This window comes from Lissotriton vulgaris, chromosome 5, assembly GCF_964263255.1.
Source record: "Lissotriton vulgaris chromosome 5, aLisVul1.2, whole genome shotgun sequence".
NCBI lineage: Eukaryota > Metazoa > Chordata > Amphibia > Caudata > Salamandridae > Lissotriton > Lissotriton vulgaris.
The window spans coordinates 1,254,767,965-1,254,793,689 of NC_141693.1; the positions used below are offsets into that span (position 1 = coordinate 1,254,767,965).

General features: G+C 42.2%; 1 long non-coding RNA gene across 1 annotated transcript in view; it reads left to right on the plus strand.

The window, feature by feature from the left end:
- LOC147712422 (uncharacterized) overlaps positions 1 to 21,883 on the plus strand; it is a 218,732-nt gene extending 196,849 nt beyond the window's left edge. The window contains exon 2 of the long non-coding RNA XR_015295749.1: positions 21,378 to 21,883. This is a non-coding gene — a long non-coding RNA (uncharacterized LOC147712422). The remainder of the gene's footprint in view (positions 1 to 21,377) is intronic.
- Positions 21,884 to 25,725: the final 3,842 nt, after the last annotated feature.

Below are 25,725 nucleotides of genomic sequence, written 5' to 3' on the forward strand. Positions count from 1 at the left end.
CCATTAACATAAATCAGCTCTGTGATGTCCAGCCAGCCTATCCGTGACACCGGGCCTGCTCTTCGCAGCCCGCCAAACATCGCCAGCAGTGCTCTCCTTGCTCCCAGCAAACTTCTACTCCATGAATGGGACTCTTGGCACAAAACATGAGAAGGTAAAACTTCAGTGGGACTAACCTGGGACTGTATCTAACCCATGCGGTCGGCTTGAACTTTTAGATTTGACCTGTTCCTCCGTGACCAAATAGCTGCAGTTGTTGCTTTCTGCTTTTAGGCACTATACTGCAGTTTTCTCTTTAAATATTCGTATCTCCGGTTCCCTACATTGTATTTTTGTCATGTGGTGTCATTTTAAAGATAAACATATTCTGTATTGGTACAAATTGGTGATGAATTTTTATTGTGTTGTGTCTTTTACCTATTTACTGTTTTGGTGATATTTTTGCTTTAAGCCTGACTGCTCGTCTGCCAAGCTACCAAGGGTTGAGCAAGGATTAATTTATTGAGACTTGCCCGGACCTTATTATTGTGAGTGAGATTTGAGGGGTTTTGCAGCACACATCAAGTAAGTTAGATGATCTTTTCCAAGTTGTAGAATTCACACAAACTCTCAACATAGACTTTAAAAGACAACTACTAAGACTGTGATGTGACACCATTCCTTTGAAAGAATATTGTTACTGGAGATTAAGCAGCAAGTCCAATCTACTTTGCAGACTTTGTCAGTCAGCATCGGAGTCGTTTGGTCATATTATATGTATATGTAAAAATCTATTGGTGCGACGACAACATTGGCTGCTCCCAATATGTCGTAATCTCAACATACGCTCATTGCTGTGGAATGCTGCTAGGACAGGGGCGTCTAATCAATTGATAATCAGATTGCTGAAATTCTTTAAATATGCCTTAAAAATAGAATCAGGAAAATACATACTAATGGGGATGATTACGATGGTTGTGAACCCTCCACGACAGGCTGTTGGTGGTGGCCCTTTTCCGCCCGCCATATTATTTTGGCGGGCAGTACTGTGGCGGTCGGAATCTCCAACCGCCACAGGCTCCTTGAGAGGGGCGGTGGGCCTCCCTATCCATGAAATGGCGTTTGTGCCTGGTAGGGATTATGATGGTCCATCTCCGCCAGCCTTTCCATAGCGGTTCACCCGCTATGGAAAGGCTGGCAGGGATGGACTTTGGGGCCCTTAGCAGGCCCCTTTTCCCCCCTGGCACTTTAATTTTGGGTTTGGGGGGCACCTATGGTGCCCCTTTACATTTCCTTGCACGATGTGGCAGGCACTGCATGGTACCTACCACGTAGTGCAGAAAAATGTGAATGGTGCCATTTTTACATTATGGTGGGTGCTACTGTCAGCAGCACCTGCCGCAATGTACAATACGGGCAGTGCGACTTCCCTGGTGGAAGTCACATTGTAATCAGCCTTGTGGGACGGCCGCCTTGTAGACGGGCGGTCCCACTTCCCGATATGATGGCGGATGGTTTGAAGTCCATCCGCCATCGTAATCACCCCCATAGTCTTGTAAAGTTATTTATGTGTAATTCTGATGCGAAAATAAATAAATGCTAAAATGTTTAGGCACAAGGGATTACGCATGATCCAACAGAAAGTTGTCTATTGCTGCTATCGACAATCTTCATTTTACTTCTCATCTTTTAAACTTTCACATGATATCGTGTCTTTTTGATTATATTTATCCTATTGGCATTTGGCTCCAAAGTAAATTGCCACAAGGAATTAAACTGAACTGTCAGAAAGCTATTTAAACTTTGCACTCTGCATTCTGTCTTTCTTAACTCTTTAATGTAGCTTTAATCTGCAACAAAGAAAATTGGCACAAGGATCTAAAATAAAATGACACCAAGTTATTTTACCTTTGCACTTTACATCCTGTCTTTTTATTTTTCCAGTTTCATGGTAATTGGCACCAAAGTGAACTGGTACAAAGAATTAAGCATGATCCGTTTTGACAGTCAATGACTGGTGCTGCTATGGTGCATCCTTCATATTTGTTATTTCTTGTGTCTCTTGTCTGCAATTATTGTAACAATTTAAATTAGTCGCACAATACATTCATATTCATTCATTCATTCATTCATTCACACATTAGTGACACTGTGAACAAAAGAGTGTGGTGAACAGTGGAGCAAGAACTATTTAAACCAATCTCCAGTATGGCTCATTTCCATACTCTCTTTCCCCTACCATCTGCAAATTCCTGCCTTAGGTCTGCCATCTGGCTGGGTCGGAGGGCCCGGGGATAGATGGACCTGACCTTCTCTACCTGTCCTATTCCCCTTTGAAGCTCCATGCTTTACAACTCCTTCCCCCCTGCTCTGGCTTTCCTGTGTAGCAGAGCTCTCTCTACCAGATAGCCTTTCTCTGGGTGATCCACTTATCACTTCACCATAGCAGTCTGACTAATCCTGTTAACTCTGAAAATCTTGCTAATCCTGTTAACTGGGAGAAGATGTGGTCTGACGGCTAGATTGCCGACTTTGGAGCTGGGGAACCAAGTTTCGAGCCTCGGGGTCGCGGCCACATCCTGTGATTCTGGAAAAATCACGTAACCTCCCCGTGCCTACCAAAAATAAAATGAATGTGTCCTTGTGTAACATAACCGGTGATCATTTAAGGCGCTCAAATAACCTCGATAGCTGAATTTTTTCTTACAATCACGAAAGTCTTATAACTCTTTTTTTGTATATTTTAGGATAAATTCAACAATAGCATATTGTTGGATTTTTCAATACCATTCTTCTAAGTCCTTAAATGATACTTTGTTAAATCCTAACAAAAGTTATGCATCAACACACAATTACAATGTTATCCTATGTGGCTGGGAATCTACAATGGGGAAAATGAAATGAGCAATTTCACCACTGCCTGGGCACTTAAAATGTCTTTCATAAGGACCCTGGCAATGGCTATATGACCCCCGCCCCTGAGACACCTAGGGGAGACTTTAGGGGTCCTGAATATGCAAAAATAGTGTAGATCCTCACTCCACAGTGCTCCTAGCATCAACGTCGATTTTGGGAAGCACTTTACTAGAATGGGGGAAGTAAAATGTGCCATTTGTCTATTTCCTGGGCAGATAAAACATCTTTTATAAGGGCTCTTCTTATAATGACCGACCCCTGGGACTCCTGGGGGGAGCCTGGGGGTACCTAATAAGCCAAAACATTGTAGATTTTCAATTTTTAAGTGTTTCTACACCAAAGTCAAATTTGGCCACAATTTACATTTAAAAGCAGTGTTGCAGCACAGAGCCGCTTTTAAAATAACCTAGACTCTCAGCAGTGCACACATGCAAGTGCAGAAAGGGCTGCTGGCCTCTAGAGCCATACCCTATTATATACTGGGGACTTAAAGGTAGTTTTAACCCCCCCCTGCTCCTATTTTGTACTAGGGACTTTAAGGGACCTTAATATATAGTGTATGTATGTGCATGTTTTTACTATGTTTTCACAATAGCACTGGCCCTGGACCTGGTTAGGCAGAGCTCAAGGACAGTCAGAGTCAGTTACCAACAGTATCAGTCAGTAAAAAATGCGGGTGTACAGGGCACACAGAATGACTTTGCAACAATGTTACACCGTACAGACATTTGGAGTGCTGACTTGAGCAGGTGCAAATGACAGACGCCCCCTGAAGGTAGCGATAGCGCTTTCAGTGTGCCAGCGCTATCGGAATCATTGAAGGTGACTCAGGAGCATATGCATCCCCTTCTGTAATACCAAGTGCCCTGGGGGCACGCTAAGCAGGCGCAAACACCTGTTGCGGCCCCGGGGCACTTATTATATTACTGCCCCTGGTGTTCTTCAGGAGGTCTAGAGAGGCAAGCATGAAAAAAAGGGGAGGAGAATGGCACACAAATGCACCTATAGTCTATACTACCAACATTTCTTGATTTGATCCTGCTTTTTGTCTCCATTCATTTATATTATATGCTGCCTTACAACACGCTCTAATTTTGCATCCAAAAACCTGTTCACATTAAAGACTATGATCCAGATGGCTCCAAGGCACAGCCCTCGTTAAACAGGAAACCTAAACCCTATTGTATTGCATGTTAAATGAAACAGTGCAGTTGAGGAATGTCTGAAGCTCTGAAAGTAGTCTGCATGAACGATAGAACCTTTGCCTGCTGGTTGCATGTGGTCCATGATAACAATACTTTGCGGTATTTCATGAGCAGGGTACAGAAGTGTCTGGGCTGCTGCTTGAAGTTACAATGTAGAATCATTCTGGTGGATGGGTGAATAAGGGCTCCTTTTAGCTCATGAGTAAACTCTCTTAGCAAGGCTAAGAATTCTCTGAGTGAAAATATATCAAAGAACTCCATAAATCTTGCTTCTACAGACAGTAATTCTATTATTCTATCGTCCAATTTTTAATACAATTCTTCTTTCTGGTAGTATGATTTCAATCATTTTCACAAATATTGCATGATCCAAAAAAGTAGACACCCAGTCAAACCATGCTCAACAATATAATTGTTTCTTCAGGGCTGGTGGTAGGGTGAATATGGTTCCTACTAGCTCATGAGCGCGCTCCCCACCTCACTCCTGACTTAAATTGGGCAACGAAGGGTAACATCTTTTCAAATGATTCAGAGTTCTCAGAGAGAATATATAAAAAAAGTACATCAATCATTTTGCTTCAGACAACAATTCATATATTCAATTGTCCAATTTTCAATACAATTCCAATTTCTGGTACTATTCTCTCAATCATTTATGGTAAATATTGGACGACTTAAAAAAGCCAACCCATGCAGCAAATCCGTGCTTCACAATATAATATGAAAAACTATGTAGAGTCTATCACAAGTCTGGGAATTGGTCCAGGTAAGTGTGAAACCTCCCCCTTCCAATTGGTAAAAAGTGCATGACACAAGCCTGAGCCGGATATATGATGTTACCACGCGTACTTTTAGCACGCATACCATTAGCACGCATTTTTTACAACGCAGGTCATTTTACAACGGACACCTTAACAACGCAAAACACTACAACGCAGATACTATTACAACGCATACCATTACAACGTAAGTATAGGTAAGTATATAATATTAATATATAATGTAAATAATTATTTTTGTATTATTTAATTTAATTATTTATTATTTAATTATTAAATAATTTTATTAATAAAATTAATTTTAATTTAATTATTTGTAAATATATGTTAAAAATACCCCTGTACCCCAAAACCCAAACCCAACCCTATAACCTAAAAATACCCCTGTACCCCAAAACACAATCCCAACCCTAAAACCTAAAAATACCCCTGTACCCCAAAACCCAAACCCAGCCCTAAAACCTAAAAATACCCCTGTACCACAAAACCCAAACCCAGCCCTAAAACCTAAAAATACCCCTGTACCCCAAAACCCAAACCCAGCCCTAAAACCTAAAAATACCCCTGTACCTCAAAACCCAAACCCAGCCCTAAAACCTAAAAATACCCCTGTACCCCAAAACACAAACCCAGCCCTAAAACCTAAAAATACCCCTGTACCCCAAAACCCAAACCCAGCCCTAAAACCTAAAAATACCCCTGTACCTCAAAACCCAAACCCAGCCCTAAAACCTAAAAATACCCCTGTACCCCAAAACACATACCCAGCCCTAAAACCTAAAAATACCCCTGTACCCCAAAACCCAAACCCAGCCCTAAAACCTAAAAATACCCCTGTACCCCAAAACCCAAACCCAGCCATAAAACCTAAAAATACCCCTGTACCCCAAACCCAAACCCAGCCCTAAAACCTAAAGATACCCCTGTACCCCAAAACCCAAACCCAGCCCTAAAACCTAAAAATACCCCTGTACCCCAAAACCCAAACCCAGTCCTAAAACCTAAAAATACCCCTGTACCCCAAAACCCAAACCCAGCCCTAAACCCTAAAAATACCCCTGTACCCCAAAACCCAAACCCAGTCCTAAAACCTAAAAATACCCCTGTACCCCCAAACCCAGCCCTAAAACCTAAAAATACCCCTGTACCCCATAACCAAATACCACTAATAAATGTTTCTAAAAAAAGATAAACTTACCTATAATTATACTTACGTTGTAATGGTATGCGTTGTAATAGTATGTGCGTTGTAGTGTAATGCGCTGTAAAGGTAATCGTTGTAAAATGACCTGCGTTGTAAAAGTATGCGTGGTAATGGTATGCGTGGTAAAAAATCCGCGGTAACAGTTACATACCGCCTGAGCCAGCACCCATGAGGGAAGACTAGCTGATCTCCTGTGAGGGTTACAACCTAGAATAACAAGCCAAAGAGATAAGTTTATTCAGGCATGAAAGATGTTAGAAATGACCTTAACAATTCTGAGAGAATAATAGCTGCCTAAGGGTAAGCCAATTCTCACTTATTGTATGGAAAACAACTACTTGAGAAAGATTTGATGGCTCAATGGACTCACACACTCGTCGTTGGTTACCAGAAAATTAGAAGATTGTGTAAAAGTATCATGCCATGGGAAATAATATATCTGGAAAAGTGTTAATGGAGGTGTTTAAAAAATGTGTCCAGGTTGGGTTTAGTGTTTCTCTTAAATTACCACATGGCCAGCACACAGGATGAGCGAAGAAGAATTAGTTTGAATGCCCCGACAAGAGATATTCTTATAAATCTTAATTTGTTCAAACTAGGTAAACTGTTTTTGAAGCTGTGAACGATTCTCTAGAAGTAATATTTTCAGACATAATGCACAGCACTTTTAGATTTTCCTTAAAATCACAAGATATTTTTATTAAGAAAAGCTTAAATATACGAGGGCTATATATGAATCCATTTAAACTTTTCCTTAAATGGCCATTTGGCTAGAGGATTTGTATGGGAAGCTCAATAGAGTGTGAAGGTACCCCAGAGGTTTGAGAGGAGAAAACACATTTAAGGAAATTAAACAAGTTCGGAGCTCTGACAACGGAAAGGGGGGGACAAAGTGCATTTGGTACGAGTTGCTGCACCATGGAACTTTTAGCATGTTCATGCAAATTTTGTTAGGCCAAGCAGAGGTACATTGGTTTTTAGAGACATTCTAAAGAAAATAGTGTATTTCTGGGTGTTAAAGCAGCCCAAGGAATGACCTGCAAAATAAATATGCGTGAACCCGTGATGGGGATGAATACAATAATCAAATGCTCAAAAGAAATGTTCTCCAAGATAAATCGCATTTATTATGCTCAGAATTAATAATGGACACATTTACTCCATGGTTCTCACAAATAATCCCTGTTCAGTCATTGCAACGTGAGCGGTGTCTGCCATGTGGAGACTACAAGGTTTATTAAACGTCTTGAGGCCTGGAAAGGAATAGGAGAAAATTCCAGCACATTCCAAGAGTCTATGTTGCAGATGATGAAGCTGCAGACAAGTATCATTAAAACTGTTCATTACCATGATCAAAGCGATACTATCTCCTCCATCAGAAGGCATGTGCTTACAGAACCAGTAAGAGAAAGAGATAATTGATCATTTGTATTTTTTTAACAGTAGCACACTTTTGTAAGAGGAGCAGCAGTTTCGTAACAAGGGAGTCTTGGCACAGTTAGGTCTTCGACTAACTCCCCTTTCTGCTGCAAGAATGTATCCACTACCAGCCAGATGCCCCTTTCAGCAGCAAACACCCCAGGCCAGACCTACATCGTTATTCAGTGTCTGGTGGAAGAAAGCTGCTTATAGAGGATGGAGATCGCAATGATGAGAGGCTGTCGAGACACCATCTTGCAAACGGCCTCAGCCCGCTGTTGGTCAAATAGGCTGTAGCAGAACGAGCATCCATCCATAGGTGTTTCAGGGGACCTGGCTTGATTGCAGGAGCACCGTTGCCCCTTGTAGGATTAACTTGCTTACAGTGAGAAGAACAGATCCACGTCGTCAGCAATCAGCATTTAACAGCATTGTTTGTGATGAGCAGGACTTGATATGGATCACACCAGCGGGCAGTAGAACTATCTGCCTTCGGTACTTGCACACATACACCAGATCACCAGGCGAATTGAGGGGCAAGCTTCAGTCGGGCTATGGCTAAGGCATCTCACACTTGAGAATGAAAACTGTAAAGTCATTGTTTAAGCTTTCTGCAATATTGCAACATTGCACCATAATTCAGTTGTAGGTTCTACGTTTGCTTATGAGCTGGGTGGGTTGGAAGGGAGTATCGTTATTCGGCCATAAGGATTCATAAGGGCTCAGCTTGGTTTTCTGGGAAAGGATCACTTTCAAGGGTACAAGGGCTAGGGTTAGGTCATCTGGTTTCTTCAACTGAGTGTTGTTAAAGATCTTTAATTCTTCAAGGTCCTGTGACTTCTTTCATACCTTACCCGCTAGTTCAGTGTGATAGACAAGGCGAAAGTGCAGATCTATTCTTAGGGGTTTGCCGACTGCCTTTACTACGGAGCACACAAAGTGTGTCCGCTGATCACTTATAATCCAACTTAGTGCTCCGAACCTACTAATACATTTTCTAAGCAGCCTCTTAGCAACAGTGAAGACATCACATGTGCACAGGGGTACACCTGTACCCATTATGAGACCATACAAACCATATCTAGCACATAGGAGAAATTTGCACAATTAGGTAACTGAAACCCACTTGAATGTGCACAAAGGGGCCCGACAGGGAGGGTGGGCAGTGGGGGGGCCTTGTTCCCATTCCCAAAATTAAATGAAAGGCAGATGGCACATCATTGGTAAGAACTTTGGGTAACGGAAGAAAAAAAGGGTGCACACCAATGGGTTGTAGCAGCATGGACCATGGTAATCCTACCAACATAGGTTGCTCCATGATTTGGCCTAGCAATTCTGGGGAATAGAAATTTCAGTGCAACCACACACCCAGTGCTGTCTCTCCACAACCCCTCAGAGTCTCTTTTACATTGTTGCTTCAACCAAGTTTATTGTTCACTTGCAATTGAGACAAGTCTTTTAGAGTAGGTACACAAAGTAAGTTCGTTTTTACAAATTACATAACATCAACGGTTTTAGTCAATTCAGCATTGTTAGCTGATTAAGCTAAAGTATTTCCTTTAGAAACAGCATCATGAGTATGCCGATGGGCTGCACACTTCACAACAACTACATTTACTGACATATTATTAGATTTTTAAAAGGTTTTGGACATACTGGCCATTTTTGGGTGGAGTCCCTCCTGACATCAAGAACCCCATCTACATCAAAAGTGGCCTGAAGTCATGAGTGACCCCAAAGGAGTACTTTGAAGTCTCTACATACAGTGACAGGTTTCTTTGGCTAAAATACAAGCAAGTGCTATAAGCTCTCCCACCTGGTTGGATTTGACTGAGGGTAGATTACACCTTTCAACAACAATACACATAGTGCAAACAAGGTTCCTGGCAACTCAAGTACCATCGTCATTTCTGAGGCAGGATCTATCTGCAAAATCAGTCAATTTACAATTAGGTACTGGCACATTTGTTAAGTCAATGCCTGGTAACTTGCACAGTGGTTGAAATCAAATGATTCTCTCTCCTCACCTGTGGACATCAGTGAAGCAGGGTCTGGTGTAGGACAACAGACCAAAATATTATGAGAAGCAGATAATACCAACATTTCCTAACATGACAATTGTGGCTGTACTCCCACCTTGTTTGTGCTCCATGGTGGCAGACGCTAGTCTTGTTGATGGTTCAGAAATTATTGTGTTAATTTTAGCGATTTCTGTACCGATTAAGTGGTTGCATTTCTTCTCACTATGAGTGGAACAGAAGTAGTTGATGGCTCTTTTATGGTCATTATGGGGTTCTATCAATACACCAAGTGCAAATACAGTACTTTAATGACAAAACAGAATGAGGGGTTTCTCACAGTCAGGAAACCCCAAGGCAGGCACTGAAGTCAGAGCTGGTTTTATCTTTAAAACTGTTTTCTCAGCATTGAGAGAGCACTGCAAGGGCTCATGGGCAGGGAGTCTGTCCTGACAGAATCTTGTACAGGTCTGGTTTTCTCAGCATATCCTAACATTCATTGTCTGCAATACCTAGCTATTCCTACAGTTGTAGTCTAGCTGATGCAGTTTTAAACTGCAAACTCAACCTGTCAAAATGACCCCTTATGACCGGCCTAAATCTTCTGTTTAAGTATTACTAAGTCACCTATAAGTAGGCATTACTGCCCATATGGCAGTGAGCATTGTATTAAAAAGTGGTACATGTAATAGATGAATGTAAAAAAAAAAAGCCGAACGCTAATTTCATTGTAGCAAGGCTGGTTATTCCATATGAAAACACCTGGCTACATTAATACACCTAATAATGCTAACTTTGGTTAGGAAATAGCTAGAAATATGATTCAAAGACATTTTTTACAAGTTATTCAAAGTTCAATTTAATTGTTAAATCAAATTTTGTCTACTTTTAGAAAATTACCCTTTCCTTGCCGAAAACCTCTAGAGGCCTATTTGCATGTGCTTCAACTATCATCTGACAGCTGATTCTCCCCCTTGATTAGCTGTGAAAACTGTTTCCAGAGGAGGACAAAGCCCTTCGATGCGTGGAGGTGTTTCTTTTCCTATGCCAGGCTGTCCATTTGGGTTGTGCCCAGGAATTTGATTAACTTCAAAGAGAGCTAATACTGTCACAGGCATTTGTTAGCTGACACCTGGGCAGGGCCCTTCCTTGTTCGCCAAGTCAGACTGGCTCTATTCCCAGTGGAAAAAGGAGCTACCCCCAGGACTGGTTCAGAGTGACCACAGAGGAGAGGCTTCTCATTTCTCTGGCCACACCTCCTGGGTGAACACACAGGCGCTACAGAAGGGAAGAAACCATCTGGGATTTAGACAGAGGTGGATACTGTGGGTTTCTTGGCTGTAGAATTCGCGGGAAGTGCTGCAAAATACAGTAGGGTTAGCCCTAGGAATTTATAGACTTTTGGCTGGGGAGGTGCCAGGAGTCACCCAAACCCAACTGCTGGTGCTAGGCATAAACTTGGCATCCCCAGTATGCTCCTTCTGGACCTGTGGAGGATCAGTAGAGGACTGACGCTTCTGCCTGAGTACTTGAGAAGAGTCTAAAAGAACCAGGAAAAAGAAGTGGAATCCAAAGGTCATAAGACTAACTTTCCGTTCAACCTCTTCAGGGACACACTAAGCAACAAGAGGTCTTACATGCAACTGCCCAGCTGACCAGTTCCAAGTCGGGTGGCATAACAGCAGGGTGCGTACTATCACTACATTATGAAATCTTGTACAACAAAGCAAGCAACTGATTTTTTTCTTTTTGAGATATATTTAAGAACACTCCATCTGGAGTACTGAACACCGTACAGTTAAGTTTGCAGATGATATCTCTGCCTATTATGTTTGTTGGGGAAGTAGAGCCTAATAGAGGCTGTTTGTGTTATCGAGTCCCACAGAGATGGTCAGTGCTCTGTAAGATGGTGGGTGATTCATTGATTAGAAGTACCAAGTGAATCTACGGACAGCAGAGGGAGGTAAAGTGGGGAATTCACAAGTCTTAAGGGCAGTGCGACTGGGTCTAATGTCAGAGAGGAGGGAGGTGTGATTACCATGAATGACACAATAGACATAAGTTCTCTGTGGTGTACAGTTATTAAGGTATTCATTTTACATTCAAGACCTCTCTAGCTGTCCTAAAGCTGTTGGAACAGCTTGGTCGTACATTGATGGGTATATTGGCCTTGGCACATTTGAAGTAGTGTTAGAAGACCATACTTTCAATGCTCCAACTGCCCACATGCAAAACAAGAGCCCCATGCTCCTGTAACCCACTGTCTACCCCTTTCTATTTCCCCTCCCTGCTCATCTATCTCCTTGTACGGCCATCTTTCAAGGACTCCTTATTCTTTTCCTTTAAATACCCTCTACATGATCTGAAAGTTTAAGGTTATCGGTTTAACTCCACATTTCTTTCTTTTCCTCCTGCAATGCTTGTAGTTACAGTTAGGTCAGATGTTTTATAATAAAAGTGTTTTTTATGTATTGTTAAAACTTCTGTGCAATTTGACAAATCTTTATGAAACTTTCCAAGAAAAAGTTCATCCACCTTGGCTCCATATAAGATAGTTTCAGGGTAATCCATTGAGGGGGCAGATAAAAAAGGGGATGGTCCCAAAACGTGTTTTTCCCATATACATTCTTCATTTTGGAAAGTGACACAGAAAAAAGGCTGAAAACAGTTATGACAAATGCGGTAAAAAGCTATATTTTTACTCAGAAAGCACACATTTCATTATTTAGTGTAAATCTGTTCAGCCATTTCTGAGAACTTGAGGGTCCATTAGGATGGCGGGCGGACTTTGCTCGTCCGCCATCCCAGTGCAAAACAGGGCCGCCGCCATCGGTCCCGCCTTGGCCATTAGGATGCACCCGCCACACTGGTGGGCGCATCCTGTATTTTTACCATTGCGGCGGCCGTCATAATAGGTGCCCATCATAAGCCCATCATAATAGGTGCAAGATAATGCAAACAAGGTGGAAGATAAGGCAAACAATAGCTTGTTAGACTTGGCACCCTTTCCCCTACCTTTTTGCCCATGTGGGCCAAAATGAAAAAAGAGAATCCATGCGCGTGTCCTGCAGTACTCCCTCAGGGGCCAAGGTAATCTCTGTTTAGTACAGCAGGCTCCGGTCAAAGGGACTTGAGGTAACCCGAGACCACAAAAATTTCAATAAATAAAGCTTTGTCTGTCTCACAGTGTCACTGTTAGCGCTTCAGCTGCGGTACTGCCAGAGTACTGTGGTACTGTAGAAAATTATAAGAAAAACAAGAAAATTGTTGGGTGGGGTGTTGTTGGCTGTTTGCCTCCTGCAAGGGGGAAGAAGTGTTGGAGTTGGATGAAGGGCCTGGCCCGGACTGTTGGAGCTTCAGCGGCGGTACTGCCAGAGTACTGTAGTACTGTAAAAAATAATAAGAAAAACAAGAACGATGTGGGGTGGGGCATTGTTGGCTGTTTGCCTCCTGCTGGGGGGGAAGGAGTGTGGGGGTTGGCCTAAGAGCCTGGCAGCGAGCCAGTTCGTATAACCAATCCCCGCCGCGCACACCACGCATGGCCACTTATCACTCATGGCATGCTAAATGACATCATTGATGACATCTCAAATGGCATCATTGATGACATCACTTATCACATTACTGGTTATGTTATTGTTATGTAATGTCTCTTTTATAGCGCACGGCTACCCCGAGGGGTGTCCCGGCGCTTTGGCAAAGAGAACTGAGGAAGAAAACACAACACAGCTACTCACAGAGGCCGCTAGGAATCATACAGAAAAAAAGCCAGGTCTTCAACTCCTTTCTAAAAGAAAGGAGACTGTTGGCTTTCCTTAAGGAAACAGGAAGATCATTCCAGCCACGTGAAGCCAAATATCGGAAGGAGCACCCTCCGATCCGGGCGAGTCTGATATGAGGGACAACGGCTTTGGCCAACAAGGCTGACTGTAGAGTCCTCCTCTGCGCATAAAAGGCCATGCGTTTCCCGATATATTTAGGGCCAATTGAATGAAGGGCCTTAAAAGCAAGGGTCAAGATCTGAAAGATGATTCTTTTAGAGATAGGCAACCAATGCAGTCTCTTGAGCAATTCGGAGGCTTTTGCCCTACGCGGAAGACCAAAAATGGCTCTTGCCGCCGAATTCTGCACAATTTGCAGACGGGCCAGCAGATATTTAGGCAGCCCTAGATAAAGGGCATTCGCGTAGTCCAATCGCGATCCTATTAGAGCATGAACAATGATTTTTTTTTGTTGCAGAGACAGCAGCGGAAGAAACTTCCGAAGCATTTTCAAAATGCCAAATCATTTCCCAGACAACCCGATGATCTGGGGTCTGAAAGAAAGGCCGTCATCACACAACACACCAAGGTTTTTTGCTTTTGCGGAGGCCGCATCAGGAGGAAACATGTCCTGGGGCCACCATGTTTTCCAGCTGGGATCAGGCGGACAGCCGAAAAAAAGCAGCTCCGACTTATCGGAGTTTCATTTCAGACTGTGCCGCCGAAACCAGTCAAAAACCGCACCCAGGCAGTCTTTGATCCTACTACCATCAAAAGCCTCTCCCTTCTTACTCGTAAAAAGGAGCTGGGTGTCATCAGCATAGGATATGATCTGGGCACCGAAGGACTCCGCAACCGCCGCCAGAGGAGCCATATAGATATTAAAAAGGGTGGGGCTCAGGATGGACCCCTGAGGAACCCCCACCTCTAGCGGTGGCATTTCAGCCGAGAACGGAGGTGCCCAGACCACTTGTCGGAGGCCGGTCAAGAAAGGTTCAAACCAGTCCCACACCGTCCCACGAAGACCAATCTCCCAGAGTCTTAAAAGGAGACCGTCGCGAGGGACGGTGTCGAAAGCCGCCGACAAGTCCAGCATAACCAAAATAGCCTTCCCCCCGAGGTCAAGGGTCTCTCTGATGGCGTTGGTGATCTCAAGAAGGGCTGTCTCTGTGCTAAAATTAGCACAGAAGCCCGATTGAGAATCATGTAGGATGTTGTTGCTCTCAATAAAGTTGGAAAGGGAGAGCTGCACATGTTTCTCAATCACCTTTGCCAGAGCAGGGAGAAGGGAGATCGGCCTATAGTTAGCGTGAACAAGGGGATCTAAAGTAGGCTTTTTGAGTAGCGGCAAGATCAAAGCATGTTTCCACGCCAAAGGTACCTCTCCCATAGTCAGGGAGAGATTGAGCAGCGGATTAAGCAGGATGTTAACTGCAGGCGCTACTCTACCCAGACATTTCGCTGGACAAGGATCCAGAGGTGAACCAGATTGAAGCCGGGACAAAAGATCGAGAGAGGTAGCAGAGGACAGAGGCGGAAAAACCGAAAGAACGGGACCATTCTCTTCCAATGATAAGGGGAGGGAGGTCGGTTGACTAGCCGTTGAGATAAGGCCCGCATCAGAGAAAGAGTCCTGAATAGACTTCATTTTATGTACAAAATAATCCCCAAGTTGGCTACTCCAAGGTTCGGAATGAGAATGAGAGGGCGCGCTCAAGGAAGGGGAGGTAAACTCCTTTACTATCCTAAAGAGTTCTTTACTTATATTTTCCGCCTCATCAATTCTGCGCTCGAAATATACTTTTTTCCGTCAAAGATGTGCTTGTGATAAAGCCTGATCGCATCCCGATATTTTAATTTATCGTCCGGATCATACTTGCGCCGCCACACTCTTTCGGCTTTTTTACAATCTTGACGCATTTTCCCTAAAAAGGGGGTAAACCAAGGAGCCGAGACATGTCTAGCCGCGGACTTAGCTGGCTTAACCGGGGCTAGCTCGTCGAATCTGGCTATCAGCCACTTTTGAACAGAGTCTAGATTTTCCTCCAGATCACCGGTAAGCCCACAGGGATAGCGGAGAAGCGCATCGGACAAAATTTCCGCCGTAACTTGATGAAATGACCTCATCGGCCGGTTCACTTCTTTCAGCACTCTATGGCCAGTCATAGCAGAGAAAGGAATACTAAAATTGATTAAAAAATGGTCAGACCATAAGACTGGGAGCGGCAAAGACACATCAATCAGCCTGGTTGAGAGAATCTGATCAATAGTATGGCCTTTGATATGGGTGGGGCTGGTGATATAAGAAACTAGCCCTAGCGGAGAAACAATATCCTGCAACTTAATCGTGTCAGGATCCGCTGCATTGTCCATGTGAAGATTCAGATCCCCCAGCAAGATGCAATGCTCCGATCTCAAGCAGGGCACAGAAAGCGCCACCTGCAAATCATCAAAAAAAGAGCCAAGGGGCCCAGGACCTCTATAGATAAGGAGCCCAGTGCACGTCTGACAAGGCAATAGGCCTAGGGTAAAACCTAATGCTTCACAACCCGTGATATTATCAACGGGAAAAGTGGTGCAAGGGAGACACTTATCCACAATCAATGCCACGCCCCCACCCCTGCCTCCCACTCTGTCCCTCCTAAAGATGGTATAATTCGGGGGTATAGCAGTCGCCAGATCAGGGCCAGAGCACTCTCCGAGCCAAGTCTCCGTTAGAAACAGGCAGGAAATTTTAGAGTCAGACAGCACATTCCTGGTGATACCGTCCAACAGATACGACAGTTTGGTACAAGCTTCTAATATTGGAAGGTATTCCACAAGGTACACTTAAATTCAAATTTCCATTACACCCATAATACTAATGGGTGAATACTTTTGTAACAGGAAGAACATGCAAAATATGAAGAGTTTTTGTGAAATCACCCACATTAGGTATATAATATGAGCTTTTTTTAATGGTACTGAGGTATGTGAGAAACACAATGGCTCTGTAGAAAGTAAAGAGATCAGCAAATTATTAAACCTTGAATGCTGTTTGTGTTAAATAGCTTGTTAGACCTGGCATCCACTCACCTACCTTTTTGCCTTCTGACCTCCTGTTTTGACTGTTTTGCTGATTTTGTTTTTGCTGGTTTTAGGACTCTGAGCACTTTACTACTGCTAACAAGTGCATGTGCTCTGTATTTAAAACATGGCAACACTGGTTTGTCCACAATTGCATATTTGATTAACTTACCAGTCCTTAGTAAAGTGCACTACATGTGTCTATGGCCTAGAAATTGGTCCTGCAGCACTGATTGTGCCACCCACTTAAGTAGCAATTTGAACATGTCTCATGCCTGCCACTGCAGAGCATGTATATGCCGTTTTAAACTTCCATGTCTACCTGGCAAGTTAACCTGCTTGCCAGGCCCCATACTTCCTTTTTATGACATGTAGGTCAGTCCTAAGGTAGAGCCAAGACAGCCCCTGGGCTTGGTGTAGTGTATTTGAAAAATAGGACATGTACTTTTAGGTTTTACATGGCCTGGTAGTGAAATACTCTCAAATACGTTGTTCGCTATTGCAAGGCCTATCTCTTCCTTAGGATAACATTGGGATTGCCTTATTACATTTTATAAGTGTAGTTTCCAATTGAGGTGAGATAAGACACCTACATTTGGTGTCTCTGGTTTCTATTTGAGAAGCAATAGCTAGGATACTGTCATAAGTGATGTTTTCAGTGATGTGATCAGTGATGTCATCAATGATGTAATTTAGCATGCCGTGACTGATGTAATACATGAGGTCCTAAACAGTGAATGGCGGGGGATTGAAGTTATAGTTAGCTCAGAAAACTGTAACTGGGATATTTCAGTGTTTTTTTCCCAAATATTAATTTTTATATTATTACAACACCTAACTATGACGTCACCTTTACCTTTGTGGGCTTTTTCAGAACATTTCTATTTTTTTTAACATCATCTAAAATCTTATTACCTTACCTAACTATAATCTCACTTTAATCTTTGTTTTTTTATCTGAATTTCTTTTTTTTAACATATATTAGGATATTATCACAATAACTATGCCTAACTATAACATCCCTTTAACCTGTGTATTTTTCAATGAATTTGTAGGGGTTTTTAACGTAAAGTAAGAATGTGTGTGTGTGTGCATATACACGTGCATGCTTGGGTAGTCTCTGAATATGCCACACCACTCTCCTGCGCTTTCCTTCACAGAAGAAAAACACTCGCACACACACTGAGTGCTGTGCAAAGGATTTTAGTGTAAAGTAATGGCTAATCCACCCAATGCGTTTCAGAAGCTTCCTTGGTCACATGTCAAGTTGTCAGTTACAAAACATCAACCATTTAATGTGTTGAAAAAGCGCAAACACAAATGAAGGACGTTAGGAGCTGATACATTATTCATTATTAAAAACAGCTGCTGGTAGACCTGGCATCTTTGGCATAGTTTCCCTGACTTCTTGCCTTCTGACCTCTTGTTTTACTGACTTCATTTTTGCCGGTTTTAGGATTATGGGCACTTTACCACCACTAACCAGTGCATATGCTCTGTACTCTAAACATGGCAACATTGGCTTAACCACAATTGGCTTATTTTATTTACTTGTAAGTCCCTAATGAAGTGTGCTGTATGTGCCCAGGGCCTGTAAATTAAATGCTACTAGTTGGCCTGAAGCACTCATTGTGCCATCCACTTTAGTACCGCTGTAAACATGAATTAGGCCTGCCCTTGCAGAGCTTGTGTGTGCTTTTTTAAACTGGCATTTCGACCTACCAAGTTAACCTATTTGTCAGACACAAACCTTCCCTTTTATTATGTATGTCACACCTAAGCTAGGACCTAGACAGCCCTGTGGGAAGGGTGCAGTGTTTTTTTTCGAAAGGTAGGACCTGTACCTCTGACTTTACATGTCCTAGTCATGAAAACTAATAAAACTTGCCTTTGTTTAACATTGGGGCTGCCTTAAAACATCTTTTAAGTCTAAATTCTAATTGGGAAGCAATAGAGATTTGGAGTTTGGTGCCTCTGGGCTCATAATTTAAAATCACAACTTATGGTGAAGTCGGATTTAAAATTGAAAATGTGAAAATTACACTTTGAGAAGGTTGGCATTTTCTTTTTTTAACCATTCTCTGCCTCTGTCTGCCTTTGAATACACATCTGGGTTGGGCAATAGCTGGGCGTTGTGCATTCTCTGTAGACAGTCACGCAAAGGGAGCTGGAGTGTGACATTTCCATCCTGATGGCAATCACCAGGCTTATGGATCTTCCTGAGGTAGATTGAGAGGGAGGAACTGACTCTTGCAACTGAATAGGGCTGTGCCTGTCCCCACATAAAGAGCTGCATACCCTCCTGTAGGGAGTCTGGAGGCATGGCAGGAAAAGCAGGGACCTACTGATCTTCAAAGGCCTCTTTGAAGTCTTTCCCACTTTAAAGGCACATTTGGTCATAAGTACTGGGTCCCCGACACCACCAAATCCTTCCTTTCCTGGAACCAAGGGCATTCACCCTAGAGGAATAGCTGCTATGCTGCATGAGGGACTGCCACTTTGCTAACAGCGTTTGCTGTATTGGTCTGTTGCCTGCTGCTTCTTGCCTAGGAGTGAGAAGGACTAGACCTGCTCTCCACATCCTTGAACCCAAGTTTCTCCAAGGGCTTGCGGGCTTGCCCCGTGTTCTTGAAGTCTTAGGACCATCAAGGAATTCCTTCAACTCTGCTTTAGCTGCTGAACTCTTCCATTGAGCTGTGTCTCAAGTCCTTGACCTCAAAAGTGGGTTCTGCAGCTGTTTTGCTGTAAAATCACCACATCGTCACCACTGCACCGATCATAACCCATGCACTGCCCGATGATGCAGTGCCAATCTGGGGACAGCCCTGCACAGCCTGATGACGACACAGGACCTGACTGCGAGGTTCACGATTAAGCAATGCTGATCCGACGTTGCGACTGCGTGGCTCGAAAATGTCCCAGTGCCGATCCGAAAATACAACTTCGAGGCTTGACTTTGACCCAGCGACCCGTCTGTGTGAATTGGAACTGACTCATCGTTTGTGATAGATTTTCTATAGTAATTTGTTTTTAATTACACATCTCTATGTAATTGGCTTCTTTTTAAAATGGAAATTCTATGCAATCTTCACATTTTTAGCCTCTCTTTAGTCTCAGATATGTGTATTTAAAGTACTGCATACCAAGTTTATTGCATATCCATAAAACATTTTTGAGAATGCTCCAGGATCCCCGTACGTAGGAGGGTGTATTCAGTGCTTTTGACTTTGATGAGGATTCCCCTGGAGGAGACCTAGGATTACAAGTAAGCAACTTTTTGATCTTCCCTTTTTATCACAACTGATCCACATACTTAAACAACTACTGATCCATCCTCATCCAGAATTAACTTCACAAACCACATTTGAGAGAAGTGAGAATTCAAGATTTCATCTGTACAGTTAAGAAAAGAACTTTCAGTTATAGTGGCACAGAAAAAAGAATACCACTCTCCATACATGTGCAACTGGCATAAAACAACGAGAAAAGGGTCGACCTAAAACACAACTGAAAACTACACTAAAGATTTAAGAAAAGAGGAGGAATGAGGTCAAAATAATTCAGGCTATAAATCCTTAAGGAGATAAATGAGCAAATATGTCATTGTGATAAAATGACATCTTATTTGGCATTCATAAACTGCAGCCCCAACACCTTCGACATGCTTTCATCAATGTCTTTGTAGCAAACTTGTTATCATTTTCAAAAGGCGTACAAGCTAACCAGATGTGGTTTCTAAAGAGGACATTGTTTAACTAGCCTGTACTAACCTGATGTTGTAATACTAAAGTATGGCACTTATTGCAGCGCTTTTTTTGTTGTTGCCGCTGATGTGTGTGTTGATTAGGTTCTGTATCAGATTTTTGGACAAGACTGGTGCCCAGTTGTTCTTGAATACTTCACAAAACATTGCCTAGTGTGTGATACATCAATTTGTTTAGCCCAATCAACAACTTTTCTATCCAAGTTACACATACACGTACATAAATACACAGACATATGGGCTCTCACATAGTCTTTCACAATCTCCACACACCAGGATCAGACTGGCAACCGGGCGTTTTGGTGCGCTGCTGAGCTGGGGGCTGATTTAGTTGATGGGGACCTGCATGTGCTGAAAAGCATTTGTTTTGCTTTGTTTATTTCGAAGCACGCACAGGTCCCCATCAACGTAATCAGCCCCCACCCAGTGAAATTAGCCCCCAGCTCGGCAGCACACCAAAACGCCCGGTAGCCAGTCCGGCCCTGCCACACACATTAGTAAACACGCAAAGGCATAGCACGCAGAAGAATTTTTTAACGAATTTCTGCTGTGCGTGTTGGTGGCCCTCATGAGTCCTGCGCTTACTTATCAGTCTGGCCTGTCTGCCTGGGGCTGCTGCTATTGATAGATCTGCAGCTGCTTCTGCAGTCCCTCCTGGCCATATTTACTATGCTCTGCAGCTTGAGCTAATGCCACATGTGCTATGTGGTTGACAGCATAGAACCTTATCCCGCATTGTTAATCACTGTACGTGTGATGTAAGCCCCAATCATAGAACATTGAAAAGGCAATAAAGCAAGCGTCACAGGGAGGGGCAGGCCCTGCTATTTCTAATGTCTCTTCCTGTGCATGGCCAGGGTACAGGACAGAACCAGTTTTTGATGGCCTACTGTAGTTTTTGCCATTGCCAGCTGCGGCAGCTGAACAGCAGAGCTGGCTTCCATAGTGACCTTGCAATTTGGCTGCAGCCTAAACCTATCTGTCCATTGGGATGAGCAAAAAGAGTCCTTGTTCCCCTCAAAAGATTTCTTTATCACTCACCATCATAAATTGACCACTGAATTCAATGCCTATGAAGGAGAACTAGGATTACAGGTAAAGCATCTTTATCTTCTAAATTTCCTGTCCTGATGTTACTTTTTAGTTCTAACAGTATAAAAAAAACTTAAGAAGTTACATGTAAAAGTTTCCATTTAGCTTGTCTCAGCATTTGCTGTTTTGTTCTATTAGAGCTGGCTCAGTTTTTTTTTTCTTCTCTCTCCTTCAGATATTGGTGCCAGAAGAAGCCTCAAACGAACCTGTGACTGTCCTAAGGAATTGCCAAGAAAAAAACAAGTGACGTTATGTACTGTGTATCACGGGCTGATGGAGAATACCCCTCTTATTATTTGTAAACTTTTATTTTTATAAGAAAATATATAATTTATGTGTGTTTTACACAAGTGCATTATGTAAAGCGAGGTGTCCTTTGGAACTGCGACATAATCTGTCTTTGAAAGTATGAACGAATCTGAAAAACAGGAGAAGCATTAACTCTATGTTGTTGAAGTCCTGTAGGTGATATGTAAAATAGATCATTTCAACCAGTAACAGAGCTGCTAAATAATGATAGTGATATTGTCCATGTGTGTAAAATATCAAATGGTAACGACTGTTTTGTTTTCTGTCCTAATGAGTGCTAAGCGCTTTACCGTGTCGTATTTTTGAAAGGTGCACTTTATTTCTCTGTGCTATGTTTAATAAGTATCTGTCAATACACGCCATACCAAAGTCTATCTTATGTATGTTAGTTACATTGTTCTAAGAATATATGTCGTTTATTACTGAACATTGTTCATCTTTAAGGAAGTAGATGGAACGAGACTGGAGGGTTAACATAACATTGGCTGTACTTTTAAAGACCCCAAGTACAGTTTAATTGGGGACAGAAGTAGCGAGGCTGCCTCGTGAATGCATTATCAAGCATTGTATGTTTCGCTGCAGTTGAGCTAACGACCCAGCATATGCAGCTAAATAATCTATTTGTTGATTTTCATATTCCAACCAATAGCCGTATAACCAAAAGGCTAAATTAGAAAAAAACTTCCTTTGATTGATGACACAATTTGTAACTTTAAGAGTTGTTTTATGAACTGCCTTGAGAAGGAAATCTTTTTGTTTTTGACAACACAAGTATTAACGCAGCTACGAACTTGCAAATAAACAAAGCTGTATTTAGAACCTATTAAATGACTTAGCTAAGATATTCCACGATACATAAAAACATTTTTGGAAACTAGATATTCAGACTGGTGTACAAAACACTCTTGTAAGTCACAAATCCACCAATTCACAAAATCACAGGGTTTGCAACCAAGAGTGTTTTAGGATGTTAAAAACGCCTTTTGTAAGTCAGAAAAGTCCAATTTACAAACAGGGTTCGGCTAATCATTCTGAATTGTAGTTAGGTAGGGATGTGAAAGGGGTATTCCTTCTTAATTGCGATTTGCAGTTATATACTTCAATGGTTTATGACAACAACTGGCGTCATAAACCATTGATCAGATTCCCGACTCCCTAGTTGGAGTGGTAGCAGACCAGCAAAGAGGAAGCTGCCCCTATGGAATTCTACTGTGAGTTAGTGTACAGTGCTGTCTGGGCTCGTCATTAAAGAACCATAAATCATAAATTATCATAAAGCATGTCACTGATGAAAGGGATCAATCAACATCTTATGCAGTCAGACATCATAAGTCTGATGGAGATGATTTCACAAAGGCTATAGTTTTTCTTTGGTGTGCTCAAGTAAATAGATAACATGTTCATAACATAAGTACAAATAGGTCTTTTCAGCTCATTATGTCGTCTTCTATCATTTTTATTCACAGACACAGGGCATAGGGCAATCAGTATAACTCAGCAGTCTCCTCCAATTTGTTCAAGAAAGTAACTATGGGGATGTGCTAGCAAGAATAACTACCAAACTTATAGCCTATCGCACAGACACCCAGGTATATGCTATCACCCTACTAGCCATTAATAATAATGCATCATTATATTCTTGGTTACTGGAAGTAAGACATATGGCATTTAATAGATTCATCAAAGTGAGGTGTAACTGGCACATCAACTTTGAAATAGTCTATACTGATAAGCATGGGTTAAGCCTACTTTCTAACTCTCAAAGCCCAGGGAGGAGTCATTCCTGAGGAAAGGAGCAGTTCTGTAAGATAATCAGATGGCAGGACAGTGTAAAACGCTATTAAGAGCAAATCTCTATTGGTCGCTATTGTCTTCCTTTGTTAAGCCTCTGACGTGCAGGAATTGTAATTCTGGTTTCGGCATCTCATTGAAAGTCAAATGCATTGAACACACCTGGGTAGGACTATGCTTATGATTTCAGTGAACAGCACACTCATATGAAGGAGGACTAGGATTGCAAGCTAGTAACCTTTACCCCTTCATGGGACCTTTGTTTACAGGATTACAAATAAAAATACAGATTTCTCAGAGACTGGAAGAAGCTGTCTCAGTACTAATCTCAGCCCTCATTACAGAAACGGATATTCATTCTATAAACCTTTTACGTTAAATTGTTTCCTTTTCATGATTTCCCTGTGATCTCAGCAACATGTTTGTGACAAGTGCTCTACCTGTGGCGAGAAAAGGGTCACAAAGTTCAATCACACAGTTTACATCGCCTTCTTGCCTGATAGTGACACCGTGGGGAATGGTCAATGTATCAAAAACGCCATTCGGGATCATGAGGGATAGAGAGAGAACCCTGCCCACAGCCAACCTGGGAGCTCTTTTGGGAGATCAAGTACACTTTAAAACACCCAACTCTCACTTTCTATTTCCCATCTTAGCAAAAGGGCCATGAAGGAACACTTTCCTATCATGGGCATTAATAGGATCCATTCTGACAATTCCACAGTCTAGCACAATGAAAAGGAGCGCAAGAAAGTTTATTCTTTTAACAATTGCTAACACACCTTCTCCTTTGTTCATTGGCTTCTACTCTGAGTGGTGGGGAGACTATTCAGACCTTAGATCCCCTAAGGAAATCATCCAACCCCTATCATGCCAATTTGGCAACCTTCAGAGTGGCGTTCTGAAGTTTCAGGATACCTGGCAGTAGTGGGTTTCTATAATTAATCTTAGATAGCACAAACATTCGTAAAATTGGTTTAAAATTACACACAGGGAAGTAAAGGTTTAATCCCTCTGAGGAGTAAGTTTTGATAATGTGAGTCTTTTGCTAGTCAAACTACCTGAGTTTCGAGTTTTAGGATTTTATCCTGACTAAAACCCAGAGATGTGACACAATCCATGGTGGAGGGCTTACAATTAAACACATAGATTGAATGAAATTAAGTTAGCACTAGGATGGGGCATTAAGATGGAAGATAAGGAGAGAAGGTGTTTTGGCATGGCTACGTAAGACAGAATATTTATAAGTAAGTGTGCCTGGGAGGCTGTGTTCTCAGAGTGAAAGACTGTCTCATACAGTGGGATGCCATCATCACAGTGATGGACGGAAATGTTGGAGAGTTGCAGGAATGCACCAAAGTTCACTCCTGCAACCTATAGGTGCATTCCCACTAATACTAATAATAATGGTTTATAGCTCTCTATACCACACTTGTGCCATTTCTGAGCACCATAAATCATAGATGTTGCTATTAACCTGTTAGGGTACTGAGTTTACAGACCTAAGAAGGATGGAATCCCTAGTCTGTCTTGCAGGGATTCTAATTTGGGAACTTCAGATCACCACATTTTAAGTGGCAAACATTCAGTTCATCAAGCCACCATCCTAGCTAATATAGGGTAAATAGCATAGGAGAATCTTGCCGGACACTCCGGGGAAGACAGGTGAGGTGGGAGAGAAAACGGAATATTTTTGTTGGATGCATTTGTTTAAAATTAAGAGAATCAGATTCAAATGTTTACACTCACACCAATTAGTTATTCCAAGGTTTAGGATTAATGGGATTAAACACTGCTGACAAGTAAAGGAGAATAAGAAGGCAGAAGTCACCCTTGTGCACGAGATGAAGTGCATCATGTACAGGTTGCACCCATACCTAGATCCTGATGATTGGAAAAGGTTGATAACTGTATTTTCAGTACTGTATTGGTTTTAGTTGGATTTCCACACATAATTTCTCATGACTTGGTAATGAAAAATAGATTAAAAGACCAGACGCCGTTCTGATATTCTAGATCTGCACATGTTGATTCTAACTATGGGTGTGATTTGACTTATTTTTAAGTTACTCTGTCCCACAGTGTTAGGAAAGGATTAAGCAGTTTGGTTCAGTGCAGGAAGGTGTGAGCTATGCAGTTAATATGATATTTTCTGTTAAGGTGATATTTTTGGATGATGACCAAATATCTGTTTATCTATTCTTCAAGACACAGAGACAACCCCTGAAGTAATCTAACACCAAAGGCTCCTGATAAACTGCATTATGTCAACATCTTTTCTGGTGCAAAGTATAAAATATATTTGGAGTGTCCTTTGCAGTAGACACTATGAGCTTTATTCAGAGTTTTACAGACGAAATACTTTGTCAAAAAATATCAAGTCCACTGTATTAACAGTGCCATTGGCTGTAATGCACTTGTTA